Here is a 13,442-nt window from a genome sequence, read left to right on the forward strand (position 1 = left end):
TCTAGGTTTGTGTAGAATCTTTATTCAGGGACTGCCCTTGACCTCTTTCTGAAATAAGGAAGCTTTGTGTCTTCTACCTCCCCATAAAGCACTGCTTTCCATTCTCCTAACAAGGGTTTTATAGTAATTTAGTCTGCTCACTACTTCCTGATAAAACTCTCAGCTGTCCTTTGGCATAAGGCCAGAATAATTCACACTCAGGTGAAAAAGGCATACAGCTCCCCGTTTTGTCTATTCGAGTTACTGTCCAAGCGAGGGGTCCAATGATATAAGTAGTGAGACCGGAACTTTTATAAAGGACTTGAGCTTTTCCCACTTGCCTGGGGTGGGTGAGCAGTATTATAGAAGAGGTCACTGGTCCCACTCTTGAAATCTCTCACTTAGACACGGACTTCTGTGTTGTCCCACTATCCTGTTTTAGACTCCTTTTCCCGTACGAAATAATTACACTTTATTTTTTTGTCCTCCTACCTCACCTTCTTTAAGATTGTGGCAGGTGTTCTGTCTCCTCTCCACTTTTAAGTCCATCTCTCTCTTTTCCTTTGGGGAAAAGAGTGAGATAACTCAGAATATATCAAAGTTCCACTTTTTTTCCTTTCAAAGCAATGACAATTCTCTGGGCCACAGTAATAAAGTTCTAATGCCTACCTGTCAGACACCACTGCTTGGGATAACTCTTGAGAAAAGTGCAATTGTGAGGAGGATCCTAAGTCACTTGCCTTGGTAGAAGCTGCCCTGGTGACCGCAGGAACTCCTCCTGAGTCCTAACCAGCTTGCTCTGGGAACTGCCCCAGGGTCTTAGAGAAAACTAGCCCAGAGGGTAGCCACAGGTCTATTGTCCTTTGGGCTGTTTCATCAGCCCCTTTCTGATACTGCTCTTTCAAGGATTTTTTTAAATAAGACCTTAAGGAGATCTGGATCTAAAAAAGGTTGGCATTCAGGAAGATGCTCAGGAAGGATCCTGAGACAAAACTGCGAGTAGTAGAGCTGAGGAAGCGCTAGATTGGGACAAAATTCTGTTTTAGTTTTGGTTCTGCCATTTTCCAGCAAAAGGGAATAGTCCCCTGAACTTTTTGATCCTCTCTTTTCTCATGGACAAAATTGGTGTACTACAACCCACCACACAGCGGTGGGTAAAGGTTCTGTATGGGGTGTGAAGCAGGTAATGAACGTTACTTGTCATTGTAGTACTTACGGCCCAGACTGCTGCCAGCTCCCACTTGCACAGCCCTGTCTACCATGGCGCTTCCATTCTTTCCCAATCAATAGCAAAATGTCTACTTGGAGATCAGGACTTCTGAGGCTGTACTTTGTGGACTCCGGTTTATAAAACTCTTGAAATCGCATGCAAAAGTGCATTTGCACATATGAGTAAGATTTTTCTAGGGAAAAGATGCATAAGGTTTATTCAGATTCCCCATGAGAGTCCAACCTCTACAAAGTTTCAGACGTGGAATTTGAGAATTAAACCTTTGATTTCATCATCACCCTCCTACAGTGGGTCTAAGGTTCTAGCAAATTTAACAGTGTTGTCTGATGGTAACACAGAGTATTGGAAAATGCAACTATTAGGGAAAATCAGTGACATGCAATTAACTGCTTTGCCTGCAAGCTGGAGGAAGGCAAAGCGGCAACTCTGCCTACATTATTGTCAGCTGTTTGACACTGAGCAAGCCCCTCCCCCTCACTGACCTTCAGTGACCTCCTCTGTAAAATGAGAAGGTGAACTATGGTTTCCCAAAGTCCCTCAACAACTCCAGCATAATATAATTCTTGTAGGAAGCAGGATGAAAGCGGACCTAGATCCCTATAGTAAATGAAAAAGAATGGGGAGAAAAAGGTGCTGTGTGCCTATGATTCCTTGATTCCAGGGACTTCATCCCTGATAATGTTCTGAGACTGAGTCTGCTGCTCAGAAAGTTCCAAGGTGAAGGAAATAGAAGAACTGCTCCAAGAAACTTGGATAACCCGGCCTGGACTGCCCCCCACCCTTCCAGGATCCACGATCAAATTATCAGCACTCCTCTACAGGGCCTGGCCTTTCTGGCCCTGACTCATCTCATACATCACCATCCAGTCGGTGCCAGATCCACGAGAGGTGCCTGCTTGTGTCTTCAGGCTTGCACGATCAGTGAACAGCTGTGGAGCATCAACACCTCCCTGCAAACACGTCAGTCCTCACGTAAGTCAAAGAGCACCACTCAACATAGCAGAATGGGAGATGGGGAGAGAAAGCAGAGCTTTGCCTTTGCAGGATCTGCCATGCACCCTAACTCCCCAGGCTGGAGTACGGGGCGGGTGTGCAGAAACCTTTGAGAAATGCATTCATTCTGGGTTGGGTCAGTTGCATTTTCTAAGAGTAATAATAAGTTACCTAGCTTATTTCATTATTTACCTTTTTATAACATATTCATGGATAATTGCTATCTATTTCTGAAAAGCTACAAAGTAGCTCTTGGTATATATTTCTACCCATCTTCACTTAATAAAACACCCATTTCAGGGGAATAGGATAAAGGCAGATAAAGGCAGTATTAGGAGAAGAGGTAGGGGCGGATCTTAACATTGCCCGTTACCCTCACTAAGGTAGGACATCAAGGTCAATGATTTTTGGATGCCAAAGACAGTTGAGTGGAGTAATGTGCTTGCCACAACTTTTCTGAGAGGGAGTATGAAAAAAGAAAGGGCTTCTGAAGAGAGAAGAAAGGAAAATGTCTACTCCATTGTGTTGCCATCCATGCTATACCTAGACCAGAGGTATGGGGAACACCTTCATCCTCCACTTTTGAAGGCCTGGACATTTTTTAATAACAAAAAACAGTATTCGTGTAGTCTCATATAGACCTCCAAGAAATTAGGAAGAATTTAGAGTAAAAGGCAAAATGTCCCAATAATCGCCTACCTGTCCTTTCGAAGTAGCAGTTGCCAAAACCTCTTGTTCATCTTTCATTTCTTTTCTTTCTCTGTCTTTATATACACGCATGTATGTACACATGCTCCATTTTTCACTCATACTTTTTAGGATGATTGCATGTTTGTATATATGAGTTTTTCTCCTTTCGTGGCAGCTGCATGTTATTCCATAAACATGGTGATGGTTTGTTAGGTTGTCACCCTATTACAGTCATCACAGTGACCATCCTCCTAGAGATAGTCTCTGTTTTTGCACACGTACAAGTTCATTATCTCTTAAAAAGGAGTGGGAAACTATGTGAATTTTAACTGCTCAGTATACGCTTTTCCTTTATAAAGGAAGAATTCTAAACTATTCCACTCAACACATGCCTTTTGAATTAAGAACACAGAACTCTCCTTATTTTCAGTCATTAAGATACCTAATTTAAAAAATAGAATGTATTTGCTTATTTCACATAGGGTAGATAGTAGAGAAACAGAGAAGAAAACAGGCAAGTGAGGGAAAAATTGATAAGACCTTCATGATTTCTAAAGACCTATGAGGCAAAGCTCTAGTATATTACCACTAAATACAAAAATACCTTCTCGGCTTTTAAATTTACAGATAGGTAAATTTTAATACATATAGTAACTCTGTTCATTGAAAAAAGAGAGACTACACCACTTCAAAGGTCCTTGAAACAGTCATTAACAAAATTGATCATTTATCATACAACAAAAAAAAACCTCAGTAAATTCCCCAAAGTAGAAATGTTATAGTGAAAATTTTATAGACAGTATTGTCTGGATATAATTAACAAAACTAAAACTCGAGATTAAAAAAGACTATCACATGGAAAAAAATTCGAACTTTCTTACCTCTTGAGTACACAGGAAATGAATACCAAATTGTAGGATATCCATAAAATAATAATCATGAAAACATCAAATATAACCTATGCGATTCAGCAAAAACCTTTTTCAGAATAAAATTCCTACCCTTAAATTCTTCTGTTAAATAAAAAATGATTAAAATTATCTAATGCATTCGGCTCAAAAATCTGGAAAGCAGAAAGAAGTAATTCATTAATAAAGATTAAAATGGAAGAACACTGGGGCACCTGGCTGGCTCGGTTGGTGGAGCATGTGACTCTTGATCTCAGAGTTGTGGGTTTGAGCCCCATGCTGGGCATAGAGCCTACTCAAAGTAAATAAATAAATAAAAATGAAAGAGAAAAGCATTATATTAAACAGGAAAAGGATAAATCTAAAAGCTGGTTATTTGAAAAGTAGGTTAACTCTTTGAAAAATGAATTCTACAACCTAGTGAAGGAAAAGGAGCACAAATACTACCCAAAATAAGAAAATTAACCACCAATGGAAAGAAATGATAACTAGAATTACAAGTGATTCTTTTTCTCACCTCTAGGCAAACATATTTGAAAATGTGGACAAAATGGATAATTTTCCAGAAAACTGTCAGAGAGCAAACACTATCCTCCAAAAAGGCACTGGGCCTAGATGGTTTCATGGAGAGGTTCTATACAAAATGTAGAAAACTGTTTAATAGACCCACAACTTAGAAAAAGAAAAGCTACCAATTTTTTTTTTTTTGGAAGAAGAATTTTAACAGCAGAGAATCTAGGATGGCCAAAATTATTTTTCAAATTGGAGGACTTACCCTGCCTGATTTCAAGACAGTGTGGTATTGGCATAAAGATAAGCATACAGATCGATGGAATATAAAAGAGAATATAGAAGTAGTTCCACATAAGTATGGGTTAATTGGTTTTCAACAAATTTCCCAAGGTAATCTAATAGGGAAAGGAAAATCTCTTCAACAAATGGCTGAAACAAGCAGACATCTATGTGGGAAAAAAAATGAACCTCTTAATTCACATCAGACACAAAAATTAACTCAAAATGTATCTCAAACCTATTTGTATGTAAGTGCTAAAACTATAAAACTTCTAAAACCCACAAGAAAACATAGAAAATTTTTGTGACTGGGCTAGGCAAAGATTCCTTAGATATTTCCAAAGAGTACTAACAATCAATGAACATTCTTAATAAACTAGACTTCATCAAAATTTCAAACTCGACACTGCTAAGAAAGCAAAGGTAAGCCACCAACTGGGAAATAACTATTTGCAGAATATAATATTCAACAAAGGACTTGTATATAGAACACATAAAGGACTTTTACAACTCAATAATAAGACAAACAACCCAATTTAAAAAGTGGGCAAAAGATGGTGATGTATGGAAGTGTTGAATCACATATTGTACACCTGTAACTAATATAACACTGTACGTAAACTAGCTGAAATTAAAAGTAAAACTTAAAAAAAAAAAAAGCGGACAAAAGATGTAAACAAACACTTCATTAGAGAAGATATATGAGTGGCACATAAGCGTAAGGGAACAGCTTTGCCATGGCACCCTGCCAACCCCCCCAGACAGAGGCTTGAACCACAGCCTGAATCTTGACATAATGCCTCATGATCCTCCCAGAATAGGAAATGATTGGAGGCTTGTGACGGGCTCAAGGCAGTCTCCCCTGAGAGGCTTTCATGAGACCACTTCTCTCCTCCTGGGATCTGATCTGGCTTTCTACCCCTCCCGCCGCCCCCCCACCCCACCCCAGAATAGAGCTGCAGAATATAAAGCCTCTTAGCTGGAGTCTAGATTTGGCTCCTCAACAATGGGGTTTCCCACATCTCACGCTGTGGTCATCTAGCATCTTTTGTTTCAGTCATCCTTTTTGCTGTGTGGGGCAAAAACCATGGGGAGCTGGCATCTTTGGCTTACTCTTCTATTCACTGTCTCTATAAGTAGAGGTCTAAATTAAAAAGTGCCTCATTGCATCTTTATAAGCTGAATCATCCAGGCCTGGGCTTTGTCACCTGCCTGTGAGCTTGATATTAAGCACATGAAAAGATGCTCAACATCATTAGTTACCAGGGAAGTGCAAATTAAAACCATAGTGAGATACCACAACCCACCTATTAGAAAGTCTAGAATGAAAAAGACTGACCATACCCACTGCTGGAGAGCACGTGAAGCACCTGGAAAGCTCAGACGCTTCAGGTGGGAAGGTAAAATAGTACAACTATTTTGGGAAATATTTTGGTAATTCCTTAAACAGTTAAACATACATCAACCCTATGACCCTGCCATTCCACTGTCCAGTATTTACCAAAAAGAAAGAAAAGCATATGTCCAGTTTTTCTTTTTGCGCCATCTTGGAGTGTGCGGAAGCCTGCTGGGAACAGGACTCCTATAACGCCAAATCATGTCTGGAAGGCTGTGGTCCAAGGCCATTTTTGCTGGCTATAAGCGGGGTCTCCGGAACCTGAGGGAGCACACAGCTCTTCTTAAAATCGAAGGTGTTTATGCTCGAGATGAAACAGAATTCTATCTAGGCAAGAGATGTGCTTATGCGTACAAAGCAAAGAACAACACAGTGACTCCTGGTGGCAAACAAAACAAAACCAGAGTAATCTGGGGAAAAGTAACTCGTGCTCATGGAAACAGTGGCATGGTTCATGCCAAATTCTGAAGCAACCTTCCTGCTAAAGCCATTGGCCACAGAATCCGTGTGATGCTGTACCCCTCAAGGATTTAAGTTTAATGAAAAGTAAATAAAGGTGTAGATTTGTAAAAAAAAAAAAAAAAAAGCGTACATCCACACACGTCTTCTACATGAATGCTATAGCAGTTTTATTTGTAATAGCTAAAAACTGGAAATAACCCAAATGTCTGTCAAAAAGTAAATGAATACACACAGTGTGGTATGTCCATATAAAGGAATACTAGTCAGCAATAAAAAGGAACAACTATCGATGGCGGAATGAAGTCGTTAAACCATACCAGATAGTACATATTATACAAGTCCACTTACATAAGATTCTAGAAACTGCAAACAAGTCTATAGCGACTGAAAGCAGATTCGGGATTGCCTGAGGATGGGAGGTGAGGGTCCTGATGCAATTTGGGGGTGTGATATGTTCAGTATCTTTATCATAGTGATGGCTTCATGAGTGTGTACATATGTCAATAGTCATCAAATTTTACACTTAAAAATGTGCAATTTATTGTATATTAACTATAACTCAACAAAGACATATAAAAATGCAACCTGATCTAATTTCAGGTGTTTTTTTAGTGCACTCTGGCTGCCATGAGAAGGGACTGTGGGGGGTAGGAGTAGAAGCACAGAGTCCTTAGGGGCCTGGGGCAGTCATCTTCAAGAGAGATGCTGATGGCTCTGGTGACAGTGGAAATGGAGGGGAGTGGACAGATCTGAGATGTATTTTAAGACCTAAACAATAATAATTGCTGGCAGTTTGACGTCTCTTCTTGAGGAAATTCTCCCTTGGGTCTCTGGTCCAGGTCATACAAATGTGTGATATAATTTCTCATGGTTCCCTATACTCATCAATGTTCACAGCTGTGTACTTATTTGTAATACTATTCCATTAGTGTTTCTCTTTACCACTAGTCCCTAAGTACCATCAGGGCAGAGTTTGTAGGACTCACCACTCTGTCCCAAGGGCCTTATCCAGTGCCTGGCATGCAGAAGGGTTATATGGTAGTTTTAAAACTTGTCTGCATAGTCTTTAATTTTTCTGCCATCAAGAAGTGTCCTGTATCTTCCAAAGCTAGGTCTTAAGAGGTAATAGAACTTCAACCCAGCTTTCTATTGCTTGTTCTGGTTTTGAGTCATTACGTTTGGGGGCAGTCTGTCATGCAGCAATAGATAATTAGAAGTTTAGTAAATGTTTTTTGAATGAACGACAAGCTCTGTTTTCTTCAGCTCTGTGTCTTTAGCCACAGATCTGTCTTCCCTTCCTCATCAGGTCCCAAAGATCCCGGAAGCTCTGATGCAGAAAGAAAAGTCTGAGCTCTTCAGACCTATCAAGAGGAGACATGGAAACTCTCTGCCTGCAGCCCCACAGAGAACACTGCAAGGCTATGGAAAGTCGGTCCTGACAGGGATCTCAAGAGAACAGCTTGCTTGTGAGTTCTCAACCTTGGATACCTTCAAGGGAATACACATGCACACACTGTGTGTGTGTGTGTGTGTGCGTGCATATACATTTTCCTGGAAAGAGAGTCAGTCCCCAGACCCTAACTTCTTTCAAATTTTCTTTTTTTTTTCTTTCAAATTTTCAAGAGTCCATCCCCAAAATGTTAGGACCCTCTTTTCCAGTCCAACTATCTCAACTCCTAGATTAAGAAACTGAGAATACTTCTTTTTCTGCTAGTAAGGTAGACTAAGTACCCTGAATAAGCTTCCTTCTGAAAACAAATTCTGAATAAAATTTTTAAATTTTCTTAAACACACTGATGAGCTAGGGAGAAGATAAGACATACTTGGGCCCCAAACCCAAGAATCCAGAGAGATAAGCTAAGCCTTGAAACCAGCTTTTATCTTTAGGACTTTGTCAAGTCAGCAGATCAGTGATAGACCTCCCAGTCTTGAAAGTGAACTTGAACTTCAGTTTTCACAGCCTCATGGAGGTAAGGTGATAGGAAAGAAACTAGGACACTCAAGGTGGAGGGTCTAAAAAAGCCCTACTCCCCCCCCCCCAATAAGATTGGGACTCAAGGACTATACCCTCAGTAAATGGATGAACTATACAGAACCACCATTACCTCCCAACAGCCTGCAAAGAGAAGTACCTGCCTTAAATTGTCTATTTTCAAGAGGGAATAAAATATCCCTTGAGAATTCATAGCAAGAAGTCATCCCTCATAAGGGTTTGAAGCCCCTTCACAACTTTCCCTTCATCTCCCTCCGTCTCCTTCCTACCCTGGCCAGGAGCCGGGCCTCAGGGCCGCGAGGGAGCCTCAGAAGAGCCGCTTCTCCAGCGAGCGCCTGAGGAACACCAGCCACCTCTGCGAGGGAAGTCGCCCATGGGGACTCGGGCCCCCAGGCCTGTTCGCTGCCCTGCGGAACAACCTCAGGCCTCGGCTGGGGGCCTGGACGTCGGACGGACGAAGCTCCTCAGGCAGGCGCTCTGCCGCCCCCTGCAGAGAACCTGTTCTCTCCTCCTGTGTCCAAACGCACGCTAACTCTGGGATATGGCGCTGGGGGTGGCCCGGGGGGGTGGGGGGGCTCTGTGAGAAGACACACTGCTCTCCACTCGCTTTCCCCAACGGGCCTGGCTCTCCGCTGGTTTCTTCCTCTGGGCTGTGGAACCTTCCGGATGCTCGCTCCTCAGGATGAGGAAAACAGATGTCGCTCTCCCCTCCCCGCAAGCCCCCAGACACCCTCTGCTCCCCACAGGGCACTGGCTCCCTCCCCGTTTAATTTGCAGTGACTGCTGGTACCCCAGCATGCAGTGAGGGGGTGACCTCCGCCTCATACTCCCACGCTCAGGTTCAGGGCCTGGGTCTGCGAGGGGAGGCTGGCCATCCGCCTCGAGGCTGGGTCCCCCCGGGGAGGACGTGGCCGGCCCAGCAGAGGGGTCACCAGGGCAGGTGTGCTGGGTTCGGGCTGGGCCGGGGCTGGTGGCTCAGACGCATCTGTCTGTGGGCAGGGCAGGCTTGGAAAGGCCCAGAGCAAACCTGCAGGACCCCTCACCTGCCTTTCCAAAAGTGCTTTCCCTCCACCCTGTCTGGATTTCAGGCACCCATGGGATTGTATTTTTGGGAAAACCAGCGGTGTGGTGCCCTGGCTCGTCAAAGCAGCAATTGTCTCTGGAACGAGTCCCCACAGACAGTACGTTCCCATCAGAGCAAGGGAGGGAATCGCTGAGAGCTTTTAAAAAATGCCCACGTCCAGGCTGTACCCCATACCCGTGAAATCAGTGTCTCTCAAGGTGGGCCCAGGTGGGGTGTGTTTTAAAGCTCCCCGGATGACCCGAAGGTGCAGCCCTCGAGCCTCACAAGGACCCTGAAAGCCAGGCAGCATCGCTATCCTCACCGTGCAGACGGGGTCCTTAGGGCTCAGAGGGGTGAAGCTGAGTGGAAGGGGCCTGGAGTCCCCGATGGAACCCAGCAGGTGTCCCCCCAGCTTGCGGTGGATCCAGGCTTCCCGTGGGACCGTGAGGCCTCTGGCTGGCCAGGGAGCTTGGCTCTCTTGGCTGGGAAGACATTTCTGCCACTGCTTCTGAGACAGCTGCTCTGCTTCTTTCTCAAAGCACTGGGCGGGGGCCCCTCCAAGCCCAGAACACAGTGGGTCACCTCCACTCACCAGCCCTGGGTTCCTCTCACTGGAAAGGCGTGCCCTTTGGTGAGGGGGAGGATGCATTTTTGAGGTGAAATGTTGTATAAGAGCCAGGAATGGAAAATATTAAAAGCCCACTGGCGCCAGCAAGGTTCACTCCAGGCCCAGAAAGTCCAGAAAAGAGGAAGTTTCCCTGTGGTGAGGGCCCTAAGACTGGCTTAGGATCCACTGAGCACCCACACCCTGTATCCCAGGCTGTCTCCATTTTCAGGGTTAGAGCAAGCTTCTCCTGGGCCAGAGGAAGGTCCCGGGGTGGTGACCCCAAGGTAGGGTTGCCAGATGTTCTGATATATATAGGATATATCCCTATATTTAATGATTTCATCCCAGACCCTATGTTGACCTTGTCAGAATGCCCTAAATGTCTTGTATTCAGTTTTTTTTTTCCAATAATAAGATTTCAGCAATTCAAGCTTTTTTCCCCCTGCCAGTTTTTGGTGCATACAACACTTAAAGAGGAACACTAGCTGAAATCATATACCTCCTCCTACCATTTGGCTAAAGGAAGACCAAAAGAGGGGAACAGCAAGTAAGGCACTTATTTTTCATATTCACCAAAGGGGAAAACTATGCTTATTTTAAAATTTTGAGTATAGTTGACACACAATGTTATTACATTAGCTTCGGGCGTACGACATAGTAATTCGACTTCTCTCTACATTGTGCTGTGCTCCCCACCAGCGTAGCTACCAGAGGTCACCGTACAACACCCTTACAATATCATTGTATTTCCTATACGGTGCCTTTTATTCTGGCAACTTATTCATTGGGAAAACTATCAGCCAAAGTCCCAACTCTAGAAAGCAACCACCACTAATTAGAAATAATTTCGGATCAATACACAAGGAAAGTCTGAGACACTTTTCAGTCAAGAAGGGCTTGTGGAGACATGACCACTAAATACAATGCGTCTTAGATGCGACCTTTGAACAGAAAATAGACATTAGTTAAAAATTAAGGTAAATTTGAATAAAGTATGGGTTTTAGTTAATAAGAGTTTGTCAATCTTGGTTCATTAACTGTGACAAATATACCATACCAGGGTAAGATGTAAAGAGAATAGATATATGGGGAGTCTCTGCTAGCTTCATAATTTTTCTGTAAATCTAAAACTATTCTAAAATTAAAACTTTTCCCTGAAAAAAAAACCCCACTGGGTACTGAGACACCAATGGCCTTCCCTGAGCAGAAATGTTGCATATGCATTGCTAGTGGTAGAGTGCATTCTGGGTGGCGCCATAAGAGAAAGAGAGGGTACGGAAGCCTGTGCGTGGATTCTGCCAGCCTCCATTGGTGTTTTTCCCCATATGACCTGGCTGTGTATATCCTCTGTATGTCCCTATAAGCCTTAGTAATGAATACAACTATACGTGGAGTCCCATGAGTTCTGCGTGCAAGTTTCTGAGCCTGGGAGTGGTCTTGCACACCCCTGACACACCTGTCATTCAGTGTTCTTCAGTTCTCCAGGAATCAAAACCCCATTGGCTCTCTTAACAGATGTAGTTGAGAGAATGCCAGTCTGTTTAAAGCACTGAAATAATAGTTAAGTGCTAAAGAAAAGGCTCCAAAAATCCACTGAGCCTACTTTTTTCTTGCTCATAATTTTTAATATCTCTTCAGCAATAAGACTATGCATGTTGAGAGAAGAGCAAACAGCTTTATTATAGAACTCCATTGTTAAACGCATTCATTGTTGAATGCATTAAAATATTGGCAAAATAGTAATCCATTTAAATGTCAATGCTGCTCTTAAAAGGAACCAAAGTATATGTGAATAGGTAAAGAAATTCCTACTTGAAGTGGATAATTGTTGTGCTACTTGCCATGACTCTTTTTAAAAATTATTTCATCCCTTGAAAAATTTTATTCTAAATACTTTTCCAGCATGGGAGCAAGTAAAATTTTCATGTGTGGTGTTGAAGAAGAATGGAATAAAATTTGATGACAGTGCTCTTTTTTTGTCAGTGAACATTTTTAAAAGTCACTGATCAAAAGATCTGATGCAATCCTGAAGAATGGAAAAGAAATGTATGCCAGAAAGGATAGAATTATGTGTCTCATCAAAATAAATTCGGAGGGCAGTTCTTAGATGTACTAACTCTACACGCTAGTATGTGCTCAGTAAACTGGCTCATACCACAAATACAGAGTGTGTTTGCTCATTAATGTTCAGTAATGTTCAGTAGACAAAAGAATGACAGGCATTAACTGTGACCACAGTAGAAGCTATTTTACAATGCAGTAGACTTAGACTGGGCCTGTAAGGAATTTTTTTTTTAAGATCTTATTTATTTATTTGAGAGAGTGAGCACAAATTGGGGGGAAAGGCAGAGGGAGAGGGAGGAGCAGGCTCCCCACTGAGCTGGAGCAGGGAGCCCGAGGCCGGCGGGACGCGATCCCAGGACCCTGGGATCATGACCTGAGCTGAAGGCAGACACTTAACCAACTGAGCCACCCAGGTGCCCCTATAAGGAATTTTATAAGCAAATTCTACAAAACAAAGATCCATCAGAGAACAGGCAAATCATGAAGGAAATATAATTAAAGAGGCACGTAATTTAGATACTTCGGATATTTCAGATAGATAAAAAATAATTTTTTAGTTTCAATACACTCCATGCAATATTTCTCTTTGATCTCCATGTACACTGCATAGGCAATTAGAAATAATTTGCTTGTAACCAGGCATCTTGCATTTTTGTTAAATCTGGCAATCTTTGACACATGGGTCCTTGTCTAGAGACACAGCCAGTTAATGACTGAGCCAGGATTCGAACCTTGAAAATCTCACTTCAGAGTCTGTCTGAAACTACAAGACTATACTGATGAAAAATAAAGTTCAACCTAGAATTATAGTGCTAACTAAACTATCATTAAAGTTTGAGGATAAAAGAAAGACAAGTTTAGACATGCAACGAATCCTTTGGCTGTAATTTACAGAGACACTGATTCAGGCTAGAGTAATCAAAAATAACTTTTCAAAACGATTATCCGGCACAAAGGAAGTGTACAAGTAAGGTTGGCTCCAGAATTCATGAATTCCCTGGCTCAACAATGACCTCAAGGATAAGGGTTCTTATCATCCCCTCACTCATATCTTTGTTACTGATTTTTATCTTCTAGCTTGTAGCAAGATAAACACAGGTGCTCCAGCACATCAGTATCCACTGTGATGAAGTTGGTACTCTGTCTCTTCTTGTGATTCTCCATTAGAAACTAGAAAACTTTCACCAGTATCCCTCCTGAAGACTTCTTACAGCTCATTTACCCGGGTTGGGTCCCATGTTCATTTTTGAACTGGTCACTGACA

At 42.5% G+C, this 13,442-nt stretch overlaps 1 long non-coding RNA gene and 1 pseudogene across 1 annotated transcript; both read left to right on the plus strand.

Moving 5' to 3' along the window:
• Positions 1–720: 720 nt before the first annotated feature.
• On the plus strand, positions 721–8,990 carry LOC113909958. Its single transcript, XR_003515859.2, has 3 exons — positions 721–2,182; positions 7,758–7,917; positions 8,723–8,990. It is a non-coding gene; the product is annotated as an uncharacterized LOC113909958 (long non-coding RNA).
• On the plus strand, positions 6,191–6,523 carry LOC113909957 (annotated as a pseudogene).
• Positions 8,991–13,442: the final 4,452 nt, after the last annotated feature.

Source organism: Zalophus californianus, chromosome 6 (assembly GCF_009762305.2).
Source record: "Zalophus californianus isolate mZalCal1 chromosome 6, mZalCal1.pri.v2, whole genome shotgun sequence".
In the NCBI taxonomy this organism is placed as follows: Eukaryota; Metazoa; Chordata; class Mammalia; order Carnivora; family Otariidae; genus Zalophus; species Zalophus californianus.